Here is a 15,067-nt window from a genome sequence, read left to right as displayed (position 1 = left end):
CAGGAGGCAGTGCACAGAGGCTCGGGCCCAGCCCCCGCAAGGAACAGCAAAGCCTCTGCACTTACAGGAGTCGGAGTGAGGAGGCCCTGGAGATTCCAGTACCTTCTCTGCCCTGAGGTGTGCTGTGTCCCCTCCATGCAGAGTTAGGCACAGGGCCCAATGGTTCTGGGAGACCATTCACCATCTCCCTGTCTTCCTTGTCCTCCCAGAGCCACCCCCATGCCACGGCCCACCCGTGCCCCAGGGTTTCCACCCTAGCACCTGAGACCAAGCACCCCGGCATAGCCACCCAGGGATGGCGGGAGTCAGGGCCAGCCCTCATTCACCCTGGTTCCCAGTCCCCAGCTTTCAGCCCCACGGCGGCCCCTGGGGAAGCCGAGGATCTCTGCATCTCTCTGTACTTGGTCGTGCAGAGGTCGGACCTGGTGAGGGGGAGGCATCTCCCCTCATGCCCCCTCAAAGGCAGCAGCTTAAGTCTGTCCCTTTAAAGGGAGAGGCCAAGTATTCCGAGACCCATCACAAGATCTGATAGAAGGGACCCCGCATCAGGCAGGCATCCACCATCCCCTCGGCTGTTGGCAGAGTGCCCGTGTGTCAGACACCACCCCGGAGGATGGAAGCCCAGGTTCTCTCTTTTGTTCGTTGCAATCCTCTGGCACATTGCTCAGCCACTCCAGCCACTCGTGCCTCAGGCTCCTCGTTATCTGCTTTTGTCCAATTCGACCAATAAGCTCGCAGAGGCCCGAGAGAGACCAGTTCACTCCTTAGTCCTCCACTCCCATCTCCCTCCCCTGCCAGCAACGCCAAGAACCTGGTCTGGCCCCAACAACCCCAGTGAGCAGTAGGTGACATGCCAGGTATGGACCTCAGGCCTCAGCCTTCCCACCAGGGCTGCAGGGCAGCAGCTGCTGCGACCCACCCTGGTCTTTGGTGACCGGCAGACCGCGAGATTCAGCGAGACCGCGAGATTCAGCGAGACCGTGAGATTCAGCGAGGGAGCCGCCATGGTCACGGAGGAAAAACCTTGGCTTCGGCCCCACCGCAGAGTGTCCCCGCCCAGGGCCTGGGAGTGTGCGTGCTTAGCCAGTAACCCAGGAGGCTCCGATGCCTGCTCCAACCAAGAACTGCAGTCCCACCGAAGGTATCTGAGCCGAGGGCCCCAAGCCTCCCACCTGCTCTGACCTTGCGGTTGACAAGCTGGGTCCCGCCCCCAGCAGTGCAAGGCTGGAGAATGAGGTATGATGGCTGACTGCTCACTATCCCGCTGTGGGATGAGAAGCAGGCCCCAGCATTCATTCAAACCATTTTTTTTTTTTTCATTCATTCACTAGGAGTGCATTATTTAGGAAGCAGTCAAGATGTGGCTCGGGCCATCTGAGTCCCTCATTGGCTGGGGGAATATGGCCTTGGCTGCAAAGGGCTGTGTCCTGACTCTGCAGCTAAGCAAAAGGACCCTGGGTAAGTGGTTTTCTTCTCTGCTTCCCAGTTTCCCCAGCTGGAAGTGGGGGTAATAACAGCCTCTACTTCCTAAGGTCTCACAAAGTTTCAATGAGTTAATACTTGGAACAGGGTCTGGTGAGCATTTTGGAGTACCAAGCACTCTACAGACTGCTTTACCTCATTCACTTCTCTTAATCGAAACATCACACAGGCCGGGCGCAGTGGCTCACGCCTGTAATCCCAGCACTTTGGGAGGCTGAGGCAGGCGGATCACTTCAGGTCAGGAGTTCGAGGCCAGCCTGGCCAACATGATGAAACCCCATCTCTACTAAAAATACAAAAATTAGCCGGGCATGGTGGCGGGCGCCTGTAGTCCCCGCTACTCAGGAAGCTGAAGCAGGAGAATCGCTTGAACATGGGAGGCGGAGGTTGCAGTGAACTGAGATCGTACCACTGCACTCCAGCCTGGGTAACAGAGCGAGACTCTGTCTCAAAAAAAAAGAAAAAAGAAAAAGGAAACGCTAAACTTGTTTTATGAATGGAATATAACCTTGACAATGAATCAAGACAAGGAGAGTACAAGATAATTACAAGTCAGTCCAGTGTATGAATACTGATACAAAATTTATAAAATCATCTTAGCAACCCCAAACCAGCATCACATAAAAATCAGTCCTTCCTGACCAGGTTGGGCTTATCTCAAAAACGCAAGGATGGAATAATTTCGATCAGTTAACGTCACTGACGCCCATGCTAGACGCTGTGGCTTTACACATCTGGTTTGCATCTTCTTCCTGGGCACACAGGGGACTACACTTCCCTGAGATCTGAGAGGCAGACACATGTCACTGTGGGCTGGGCGTTTAAGAACTGTTGCGTGGCTCCATACTTACTCTTCCCCACCGCCAGTACTCCTGGAGTCTGGGTGGTAAGATGGCAGAGCCCCAAGTTGGGGGAGCCTGGACAGGGACCACCCCACTCACCCACGCTGGCCTTGCTTGACGTGAATGAAAAATGAAGCCATGGAGACTTCAGGGTTTATTTTCACGGCATGGCCTCACTTCCCCCAAATATACCACGTTAACAAATTAAAGGAAGAAAGCCATAGAATCACCGCAGTAGTCACAGAACAGCCTTTGTTAAAAATGCAACATCCATTCATTATTTTTATTAGGAATAATAAAAATTCAGGGTTTCACTTTTGTCCCCCAGGCTGGAATGCATGGCATCTGCTCACTGCAACCTCGAGCTCCCAGGCTCAAGCGATCCACCTCACCCTCCCAAGTAGCTGGGACTACAGGCACGCACCGCCACACCCAGCTAATTTTTTATTCTTTGTAGAGACCAGGTTTTACCATGTTGGCCAGGCTCGTCTTGAACTCCTGAGCTCAAGCGATCCACTCAGCTCGGCTTCCCAAAGTGTATCAGGCGTGAGCCACCGTGGCCAGCCAAAAAAAAAAAAAAAAAAAACCTTTTTGTTAGCTAGAAATAGAAAGCTGCTTTAATCTGATAAAGGTTACCTTCCAAGATCCTATACAGACATACTTAATTGTGAAATATTCAAAGTGCTTCTTTTAAAATCAGAAACAAAGATTCCAGTAACTCCTTGTCTGTTCATTGTACTGGAGATCCTTGCCACCGCTGTGAGAAAAGTAAATAACTGAGAGATGAACAAGAAAATCTATGAAGGTGGCTAGCTATACAAAACATATTCCTATATACAATCAAAAAGCAACCAGAAAATGTAATCTTTTTTTGTTTGTTTTGGAGGATTTTGGGTTGTGTTTTGTTTTTGGTTCGTTTGTTTTGTTTTTTGTGTTTTTTTTTTGAGACGGAGTCTTGCTCCGTTACCCAAGCTGGAGTACAGCCGCGCGATCTCAGTTCACTGCAAGCTCTGCCTCCCGGGTTCACACCATTCTTCTGCCTCAGCCTCCTGGGTAGCTGGGACTACAGGCGACCGCCACCATGCCCGGCTAATTTTTTGTATTTTTAGTAGAGATGGGGTTTCACGGTGTTAGCCAGGATGGTCTCGATCACCTGACATCGTGATCCCCTGGCCTTGGCCTCCCAAAGTACTGGGATTACAGGCATGAGCCACCGCACCTGACCTGTTTTTGTTTCTTTTAATGGTGTCTTGCTCTGTTGCCCAGGCTGGAGTGCAGTGATATGACCATATCTCACTGCAGTCTCAAACTTCTGGGCTCAAGCAGTCCTCCCACCTCAGCCTCCCAAGGAACTCAGACTACAGGCACATGCCACCACGCCCGGCTTCAAAAAATGTAATCTTAAAGGACCCCATTTATACTAGCATCACAAGTCTTAAGGTCCTAGACCAGCAAAAGATGTGTGAAACCTTTATAGGAAAAATCAGATTTTATTAAAAACCATAAAAAACACCTTAATAAATTGAGAGGTGTGAATGTTTGTGGATAGGAAAATTAACTTTCTGGGAGTTTTTTGAGACAGGGTCTCACTCCCGTCACCCAGGCTGCAGTACCATGGTGTGATCTTGGCTCACTGCAGCCTCATATTCATGGGTTCAGGTGATCTCCCACCTCAGCCTCCTCAGTAGCTGGGACTACAGGTGCGTGCCACCACCTCCAGCTCTTTTTTTTTTTTTTTTTTTTTAGTAGAGACAGGGTTTTGCCATGTTGCCCAAGCTGGTCTCACACTCCTGGGCTTAAGCAATCCACCTGCCTTGGCCTCCCAAAGTGCTGGGATTACAGGCATGAGCCACCATGGCCAGCCAACTTTTGTAAAGATGTCACTTCTCCCCCAGATAATGTATAAATTCAAAACTATTCCAAAGGAAATCAAAGAAGGACTTTATGTGGTCCTTGATGAAGTTAATTCTTTTTTTTTTTTTTTTTTTGAGACAGAGTCTCGCTCTGTCGCCCAGGCTGGAGTGCAGTGGCGCCATCTCAGCTCACTGCAAGCTCCGCCCCCCGGGTTCACACCATTCTCGTGCCTCAGCCTCCCGTGTAGCTGGGACTACAGGCGCCCGCAACCATGCCCAGCTAATTTTTTTTTTGTTTGTATTTTTAGTAGAGACGGGGTTTCACTGTGTTAGCCAGGATGGTCTCGATCTCCTGACCTCGTGATCCGCCTGTCTCGGCCTCCCAAAGTGCTGGGATTACAGGCGTGAGCCACCGCACCCGGCCGGTGATTAAGTTAATTCTAACGTGTTAAAGAATTACCACTCTGGTGATTCCACCCAGCCGTCTTCCTAGGAAAGCTTGATCAGATTTTAAAATCCTGCCTGTGGCCAGGTCAGGTGGCTCTCACCTGTAATCCCAGCACTTTGGGAGCCCAAAGCGGATGGATCACTTAAGGTCAGGAAATCAAGACCATCCTGACCAACATGGTGAAAACCCATCTCTACTAAAAAAAAAAAATACAAAATTAGCCAGGCGTGGTGGCACATTCCTATAATCCCAGCTACTTGGGAGGCTGAGGCAGGAGAGTCGCGTAGACACGGGAGGCAGATGTTGAAGTGAGCTGAGATCGCACCATTGCACTCCAACCTGGGCGACAAGGGCGAAACTTGATCTCAAAAAATAAAATAATAATGTAATATATATAATAAAACCCTGCCTAAAGTCATCAGAGAGTTAGGAGAGAAGGAAGAGTTACTGGGCCAGGCTTCAGGAAGAGACAGGAGGGAAGCCTGACACCTGGGGCCATGTAACGTTAAGGGAGTCTGACAATTCCAGATGAGGTGGCCGAGGAACTGAGCAGAATTTCAGACAAAAGCGTAGTTAAGGAAAAAAGGGGAGAGTCCATAACTCACCAGGCTTTGAACTGAAACCTCAGGGAGGTGCCCTGCAGGTGGAAGGGGCACCCACGACAAGTATACCAACAGGGACGGAGCCAGCTCTAAATCATCTCAGTCCCTGAAACTGGGTTAAGATGATTCTGGACACCTAGCAACCCAGGCAGCTGCCAGAAACAAAAGGCAAAGAAACTGGAGAGGTTTGGCTGGGCGCGGTGGCTCACGCCTGTAATCCCAGCACTTTGGGAGGCCGAGGTGGGTGGATCACGAGGTCAGGAGATCGAGACCATCCTGGCTAACAGGGTGAAACCCCGTCTCTACTAAAAATACAGAAAAATTAGCCGGGCCTAGTGGTGGGCGCCTGTAGTCCCAGCTACTCGGGGGGCTGAGGCAGGAGAATGGCGTGAACCCGGGAGGCAGAGGTTGCAGTGAGCCGAGATGGCGCCACTGCACTCCAGCCTGGGCGACAGAGCAAGACTCCGTCTTACCAAAAAAAAAAAAAGAAGAAGAAGAAAAGAAACTAGAGAAGTTAACATCATCCTAGGTCTCAAGTTATTTCTTAATTTTTCACATACAGCAAAAAGTAGGGCACAAGCATTTCCTGCTTAAAAAGAAAACTAGAAGCATTTGACAGAATCAGCCCCCGAAGGCTGAAATTCGGAGTTCTCAAATGTGGGTGTGAATGTGCCGTGCTTAACTGTGTTCTAGGAGTAACACAAGCCTGAGAAATTTGGCAAATAATTGGAAAATATAAACAGGACAAATGGACATTCTAAACCAAAAAATACCTCATATGAAGAACTCAGTGACTGTTTAAGAGCAAAATTAGGGAACTGGAGATAGGTTAGAAGCTGTGGAGGGGCCGGGTACGGTGGCTCGTGCCTGTAATCCCAATATTTTGAAAGGCCGAGGCAGGTGGATTACTTGAGATCAGGAGTTCGAGACCAACCTGGCCAACATGGTGAAACCCCATATCTACTAAAAATACAAAAATTAGCTGGGTGTGATGGCAGGCACCCGTAATTCTAGCTACTTGGGCGACTGAGGTAAGAGAATCGCTTAGAGTCCAAGAAGTGGAAGTTGCAGTGAGCCGAGATCACGCCACTGCACTCCAGCCTGGGAGACAGAATGAGACTCCATCTCCAAAAAAAAAAAAAGGACGCTGTGGGTAGAGTGCAGCATGAAGAGACACAGGATGGAGCAAACCAGGCAGGAGGAGACCCAGGAATGGAAGTCCTGAGGGTAAGTGGACCAGCAGAAAGGAAAAGGTCACAGCAGAAGCAAGGAACGCCTCACGTGTACGTCAGTGTTCACAGCAGGATTATTCACACTGGCCAAAAAGGGGAGAGGACCCAAGTGTCCATCAGCTGGTGAAAAGATTAACAAAATGAGGTATGTCCATACAGTGGAACACTTCAGCAATCGAGGAACGAGCTCACACATGCTGCAACATGGATGAGCCTTGAAAACATGGGCATGGCCGGGCGCGGTGGCTCACACCTGTAATCCCAGCACTTTGAGAGGCCGAGGCAGGCAGATCACTTGAGGTCAGGAGTTTGAGACCAGCCTGGCCAACATGGTGAAACCCTGTCTCTCGGGTGGATCACGAGGTCAGGAGATCAAGACCATCCTGGCTAACCCGGTGAAACCCCGTCTCTACTAAAAAATACAAAAATCTAGCCGGGCATGGTGGCGGGCGCCTGTAGTCCCAGCTACTCGGGAGGCTGAGACAGGAGAATGGCGTGAACCCGGGAGGCGGAGCTTGCAGTGAGCTGAGATCCGGCCACTGCACTCCAGCCTGGGCGACAGAGCGAGACTCCGCCTCAAAAAAAAAAAAAAAAAACCCTGTCTCTACTAAAAATACAAAAATTAGCTGGACGTGCTCGCTTGAACCCAGGAGGTGGAGGTTGCAGTGAGCCGAGATCGTGCCACTGCACAGATCGAGATTCCAATTCAAAAAAAAAAAAGAAACATGGAGGCTGGGCGTGGTGGCTCACACCTGTAATCCCAGCACTTTGGGAGGCCGAGGCGAGTGGATCACAAGGTCAAGAGATCAAGACCATCCTGGCCAACATGGTGAAACCCTGTCCCAGCTACTTGGGAGGCTGAGGCAGGAGAATCACTCAAACCTGGGAGGTGGAGGTTGGAGTGAGCCAAGATTGCACCACTGCACTCCAGCCTGGCAACAGAACAAGACTCTGTCTCAAAAAAAAAAAAGAAACATGTACATGAAAAGTCAGATGCAAAGGGTGCGGTATCACATGATTCCATTTATATGAAGTGTCCAGAGAAAGCAAATTTATAGATACAGAGCAGATTCATGGTTTTCTGGAAGTGGAAACAGACAGACTAAAAAAAGGGCATGAGGGGCCGGGCGCAGTGGCTCACGCTTGTAACCTCAGCACTTTGGGAGCCCAAGGCAGGTGGATCACCTGAAGTCAGGAGTCTGAGACCAGCATGGTCAATACGGTGAAACCCCATCTCTACTAAAAGTACAAAAATTACGCGGTGGCTCATGCCTGTAATCCCAGCACACTGGAAGGCTGAGGTGAGCAGATCACTTGAGGTCAGGAGTACGAGATCAGCTTGGCAAACAAAAGGAAACACTGTCTCTACTAAAATACAAAAATCAGCTGGGCGTGGTGGCGGGCACCTGTTGTCCCAGCTACTCAGGAGGCCAAGGAAGGAGAATTGCTTGATCCCAGGAGGTGGAGGTTGCAGTGAGCCAAGATCACACCATTGCAGTCCAGCTTGGGTGACAGATCGAGACTCCCTCTCAGGAAGAAAAAAAAAAATACATACATACATACATACATACATACATATATATATATATAAAAATTAGCCCGGCTTGGCGCACGCCTGTAATTCTAGCTACTCAGAAGGCCGACGCATAAGAATCGCTTAAACCTGGGAGGCGGAGGTTGCAGTGAGCCGAGATCGCGCCGCTGCACTCCAGCCTGAGTGACAGAGCGAGACTCCAACTCAAAAGGGGTGCATGAATGATCTTTGGGGATGATGGAAACTTTTAAAAATTGGATCATGGTGCTAGTTGCACAGTTCTGCAGATTTAAAAATAACTGAATCATAAATGAGTAAATGTTGTGATATGTAGATTATACCTCAATAAAGCTGTTATTTTAAAAAGTTTTTCTAAACCAACTGCCCAGTTACAATGTCACCGCTCCTCATGTCCGAGTCCACCCTTCATTACCTGCTCTGCAATGAAGACGTCTCCTTTGCAGCGAGCACGTTAAGCTCTGTCAGTAGAGATGCTGGAGAGATACTGCTGGAGGAAGGCCCTGGCCTTTTGTCCTTGCTCTGGCTCAGTGTCTGCTAGAGGCATGTGTGGAGACCTGCCCCTACCATGCACCTGTCACTTTGGCCCCGGTGCTGGTAGGGTGGCCACCTTACTGTGGCCCTCCAGGCATAGGTAATGCACACCTCACCCTTGTGCCACTCTGCTGGCTAGCAGGTTCCCAACACCCCAACTCCCAATGCATGCCCACCCGCCAGCCTCAGCCCACCTGCACCTCAAAGGGACCTGCCCAGCCCAGTGAGCCAGCTCTGGCCCGGGGGCCCAGTGAGTGCTACCTCCCAGTGGGCTGCACTCAGACCTTCTCTGGTGACTTCTCAATCCCAGCCATGGGGATTGGGCCCTCCTAAGTTTTTCCTTCTTGAGTACTCACCTTCAGCCCTAGAGCATTCTTTTTTTTTTTTTTTTTGAGACGGAGTCTCGCTCTGTCGCCCAGGCTGGAGTGAGTGGCGCGATCTCAGCTCACTGCAAGCTCCGCCCCCCGGGTTCCCGCCATTCTCCTGCCTCAGTCTCCCGAGTAGCTGGGACTACAGGCGCCGCCACCTCGCCTGGCTAGTTTTTTTTTTGTATTTTTAGTAGAGTGTTAGCCAGGATGGTCTCGATCTCCTGACCTCGTGATCCACCCGCCTTGGCCTCCCAAAGTGCTGGGATTACAGGCATGAGCCACCGCGCCCGGCCCCTAGAGCATTCTTTAGCACTCACAGTTTCTCTTCTCTTCAGGTTATTCTTTATATTAATCTTTTCCTGTCCAAATTACTCTGTATGTCTCCTGATCAGTCCTTGACTGGAAGCATCAAGCCTTGGATTCAAGAAGCCTCATGAACCCCAAGCAGGATAAGAAGAAGAATACACCAAAGCACAGCATGGTTAAGCTTTTGAAAACCAAAGAGAAAAAGAAATCTTTAAGCAACCATAAGGGGAAAAAGGGCCCATTACCTTCAAAGGAGCCACAATTAGACTCCTCAACAGAAACGATTGAGGCCAGAAGATAAGGGAATGGTATCTTCTTCAATGCCGAAAGAATAGGACCACCACCCAAAATTCTTTTTTTTTTTTTTTTTTTTTTTTGAGACAGAGTCTGGCTCTGTCGCCCAGGCTGGAGTGCAGTGGCCGGATCTCAGCTCACTGCAAGCTCCGCCTCCCGGGTTCACGCCATTCTCCTGCCTCAGCCTCCCGAGTAGCTGGGACTACAGGCGCCGGCCACCTCGCCCGGCTAGTTTTTTGTATTTTTTAGTAGAGACGGGGTTTCAGCGTGTTAGCCAGGATGGTCTCGATCTCCTGACCTCGTGATCCGCCCGTCTCGGCCTCCCAAAGTGCTGGGATTACAGGCTTGAGCCACCGCGCCCGGCCACCACCCAAAATTCTATGCTCACTGAAAATACCTTTCAAGAATGCAGGCAAAATCAAAGAGATTGTGAGATGAACAAAAACAGACAACTCACCACTGGCAGACCCACACTAAGCAAAGACTAAACTGTCTCAGGCAGAAGGGGAATGATCCCAAATGGAAGATCACACTTGGCAGGAGAGAATGGAAGAGCAACAAAAAGAGTAAACAGGTGGATAAATGAACACTCGCTATGTAAAACGGCAAATGAAAATGTCTTGTCTGGGCACGGTGGCTCATGCCTGTAACCCAACACTGGGAGGCTGAGGCAGGTGGATCGCTTGAGCCCGGGAGTTCAAGACCAGCCTGGGCAACATGGCAAAACCCCATCTCTACAAAAACTACAAAGATCAGCCAGGTGTAGTGGTGAGCGCCAGTAGTCCCAGCTACCGGGAAGGCTGAGGGAGGTAGGAGGATCACCCAAACCTGGGCATTCCAGGCTGCAGTGAACTGTGATTGCCACCACGGCACTCCAGCCCTGGCAACAGAGTGAGACCTTATCTCTAAGTAAATAAATAAAAATTAAGTTACAAGTACCGAAAAGTTGAAAGTAAAATGTTGGAAAAAGATATACTCTGCAAATATGGTCCACCAAAAAAACCCCCGAAGCATAGCTATATTAATATCAGGAAAAAACAGACTTTAAGGTAAAAGGCATTGCTAGAGTTACAAAGGAAACACTTTGTAAAGATACAAATTACCCTCAACAGATTTAACAGTTTCTAAATTTGTATACCTCTAATTACATGGCCTCAAAATGTGTAAAGCAAAAGCTGACAGTACTACAAGGAGAAATGGATAAATCTATGCTTCCAGTGGAAAGTGCTAACATCTCTCTCCCAAACATTTGAGGAATAGAAAAACATCAAATTTTGGCCAGGCGCAGTGGCTCATGCCTGTAATCCCAGCACTTGGGGAGGCCAAGGCAGGTGAATCATAAGGTCAGGAGTTCGAGATCAGCCTGGCCAACATGGTGAAACCCTGTCTCTACTAAAAATACAAAAAAGAGATCCTGAAGCTGCTGATGGAACTGGTCTTCCGCCTGGTGTGCAACAGGGAGCTGAGGATGGCCCGCGTGCTCTGGAAGAACATCCTGGACAAGGTGGACCAGAAGCTGCTCAGGTGTGCCACCTCTGGCCAGCCCCTGGCGGCCCCGGGGGTAGCAGCCAGGTGAGGAGCCCACCTCTCCAGCCCCGCCTCTTCCCCAGGAGCTGTGCCTTTCTCAGTTTACCCTTCCTCCCTGCCAGCCCCACAGCCCCAGCCTGATTCTGCGCAGGCCCTTTGATGAGGTGCCTCAGGAACAGCCCCGTGGGTCCCTGGGGGCTGGGCCTCTTCTCCAGGAGACACATATTGGGTGGTGATCCCCTTGTGACTAGGAAGTGGGCAGCAGGGCATGGGGCTTCAGAGGACAGGGCAGGAGTGCACACACCCTGGGCTTGGGTCAGTTCTGGGTTGTCCCAGCATGAACACGGCAGTGGTTGATGCTAGCCCGGCCCTCTGGGCTACCCTGACCATCCCTAAGAATCTGCATAAAGAGGCCGGGCACGGTGGCTCAAGCCTGTAATCCCAGCACTTTGGGAAGCCAAGACGGGTGGATCACGAGGTCAGGAGATGGAGACCATCCTGGCTAACACGGTGAAACCCCGTCTCTACTAAAAAATACAAAAAACTACCCGAGTGTGGTGGAGGGCGCCTGAAGTCCCAGCTACTCGGGAGGCTGAGGCAGGAGAATCACTTGACCCCAGGAGGCAGAGGTTGCAGTGAGCCGAGATGGCCCCACCACACTCTAGCCCGGGCAACAGAGTGAGACTCCACCTCAAAAAAAAAAAGAAAGAAAACTGTCAGATCTTTTTGTTGTTGTTGTTGTTGTTTTTGAAACGGAGTCTCGCTCTGTTGCCCAGGCTGGAGTGCAGTGGCGCGATCTCAGCTCACTGCAAGCTCTACCTCCTGTGTTCACACCATTCTCCTGCCTCAGCCTCCCAAGTAGCTGGGACTACAGGCACCCGCCACCACACCAGCTAATTTTTTGTATTTTTAGTAGAGATGGGATTTCACCATGTAAGCCAGGATGGTCTCGATCTCCTCACCTTGTGATCCACCCGCCTTGGCCTCCCAAAGTGCTGGGATTATAGGTGTGAGCCACCGCGCCCAGCCCCGAAAATGTCAGATCTTATACAACACTTCCAAAAACGAAAATGAGAAACATTTTCAACTCTTGTGATGAGACCAACATAACTATGATACTGAAACCATAACAAGAACGAAAATTACAGTCCAATTTTACTCATAAACACAATGCAAAAATCCTAAACAAAATTTTAGCAAAGTGAAATACAGAAAGTATAATAATACATCCTCATCAAGATGAAGTTATTCCAGGAGCGAAAAGCTATTTTAACGTTTGAAATGGATTAAATCTGATCATTTTCTCAGTATACATGAAAATAAAATTCAATATCCATGCATAATTTTTTAAAACTCTTTGTAAACTAGGAATAGAAGGGTATTTAACCTGATTTTTTTAAATCTGTTTTTTTAACAAGATGAAATGTTGAAAGCCTTAATTTTGAGACTAGGAAAATGACAAGGTTGCCTGCTGTCAGCACTCCTATTCGACATTATAATAGGGTTCTCAGCTAGTGCAATAAGGCAAGAAAAATACCCAAGGTGGGTAAGAATTGAAAAGGAAGACAAAAAAACTCATTATATATAGACAACATTATATGCCGGGCGCGGTGGCTCAAGCCTGTAATCCCAGCACTTTGGGAGGCCGAGACGGGCGGATCACGAGGTCAGGAGATCGAGACCATCCTGGCGAACACGGTGAAACCCCGTCTCTACTAAAAATACAAAAAACTAGCCGGGCGAGGTGGCGGGCGCCTGTAGTCCCAGCTACTCCGGAGGCTGAGGCAGGAGAATGGCGTAAACCCGGGAGGCGGAGCTTGCAGTGAGCTGAGATCCGGCCACTGCACTCCAGCCTGGGCGACAGAGCCAGACTCCGTCTCAAAAAAAAAAAAAAAATTATACATATAGAAAACCCAACAGAATCTACAGATAAATTATCAGAATTAAGAAGTGAATTTGGGGCCGGGTACCGTGGCTCACACCTGTAATTCCAGCACTTTGGAAGGTTGAGGCGGGAGGATCACGTGAGGTCAGGAGTTTGAGACCAGCCTGGCCAACATGGTGAAACCCTGTCTCTACTGAAAATACAAAAATTAGCCAGGTGTGGTGGAGCACGCCTGTAATCCCAGCTACTCAGGAGGCTGAGGCAACTCCAGCCTGGGCAACAGATTAAGAATCCTTCTCAAAAAAAAAAAAAAAACAGAGAAGTGATTTTGGGGCATGGTGGCTCATGCCTGTAATCCCAACTGCTTGGGAGGCTGAGACAGGAGAATCCCTTGAGCCCAGGAGTTTGAGGCTGCAGTGAGGTACAATCACACCACAGTACTCCAGCATGGTTGACACCCTATCTTAAAAAAAAAAAAAACCAAAAAACAAGCCTGGGCAACATAGGAAGACCCCATCTCTACAGAAAAATAAAAAAATAGCCAGGTGTGGTAGCGCACACCTGTGGTCCTAGCTACTCCGGAGGCTGAGGTGGGAGGATCACTTGAGCCCAGGAGGCTAGGGATGCAGTGAGCTGTGATCACACCACTGCACTTCAGCCTTAGTAATAGAGAAAGACAATGTGTCAAATATATATGTATATAGCACCCCATAATGAAGTGTGATAGTGGCAAAGAAATAGGCTCACGCTTGTAATCCCAGCACTTTGGGGAGGCAGAGGCAGGCAGATTGTGAAGTCAGGAGTTCAAGACTAGCCTGGCCAACATAGTGAAACCCCGTCTCTACTTAAAATACGAAAAAAGTAGCCAGGCATGGCGGTGCATGCCTGTAGTCCCAGCTTACTCTGGAGGCTGAGGCAGGAGAATTGGTTGAACCTGGGAGGTGGAAGTTGCAGTGAGCTATTATTGCACCACTGCACTCTATCTTGGGCAACAGAGTGAGGCTTCATCTCAAAAAATTAAATAGAGCTCTGGAATCTATTCTAGGCTGGTGGCAGATCTAAATGTGAAAATAAGCAGTGAGGCCAGGCACAGGCAGGCAACAGTTGCTCACGCCTGTAATCCTAGCACTTTGGGAGGCCGAGGTGGGCAGATCACTTGAGGTCAGGAGTTCAAGACCAGCCTGGCCAATATGGTGCAACCCCATCTCTACTAAAAATACAAAAATTAGCTGGGCATGGTAGCAGGCGCCTGTAATCCCAGCTACTTGGGAGGCTGAGGCAGGAGAATCGCTTGAATCCAGGAGGTAGAGGTTGCAGTGAGCTGAGATGGCACCACTGCATTCCAGCCTGGGTGACAGAGCGAGACTCCAACTTAAAAATAAAAAAAAAAAATTAAAAATAAAGCAATAGCTTCTAGATCTAAAAGATATTATAAGAACATCTTCATGTCCTATGAGAACAGAAATTTTATTAAGCCACAGAAGCCACTGAAATACCCCTACACGCATACTATTTACAAAGGAAAAGATAAGTTTGGCTACATTAACACAGAACTTTTCGGCTGGGCACAGTGGCTCACACCTGTAATCCCAACACTTTGGGAGGCCAAGGCGGGCAGATCAAGAGGTCAAGAGATCAAGACCATCCTGGTCAACATGGTGAAACCCTGTCTCTACTAAAAATACAAAAATTAGCCAGGCACGGTGCAGACGACTGTAATCCCAGTTTCTCGGGAGGCTGAGGCAGGAGAATCGCTTGAGCCTGGAAGGTGGAGGTTGCAGTGAGCAGAGATTGTGCCATTGCACTCCAGCCTAGGTGACAGAGCGAGACTCTGTCTCAAAAAAAAAAAAAAAAAAAAAAAAAAAAACTGAGAACTTTTCATCATATGACACCATTAAGATTGAAAAGGAAGGGAGGCTGAGGCGGAAGAAACACTTGAACCCGGGAGGCAGAGGTTGCAGTGAGCAGAGATCACACCATTGCACTCCAGCCTGGGCAACAAGAGCAAGACTCTGTCTCAAAAAAAAAAAAGAAAAGGGAAGCTACCAAGTGAGAAAGGATGCTTGTGATACTGTATCTAACATAGGACTCATCCCAAATACATATGGAACTGCTCTAAAACAAAGACAGTCCAACATAAAA

Source organism: Chlorocebus sabaeus, chromosome 12 (genome assembly GCF_047675955.1).
Source record: "Chlorocebus sabaeus isolate Y175 chromosome 12, mChlSab1.0.hap1, whole genome shotgun sequence".
NCBI classification, from domain to species: domain Eukaryota; kingdom Metazoa; phylum Chordata; class Mammalia; order Primates; family Cercopithecidae; genus Chlorocebus; species Chlorocebus sabaeus.
This window is presented reverse-complemented; position numbering follows the sequence as displayed.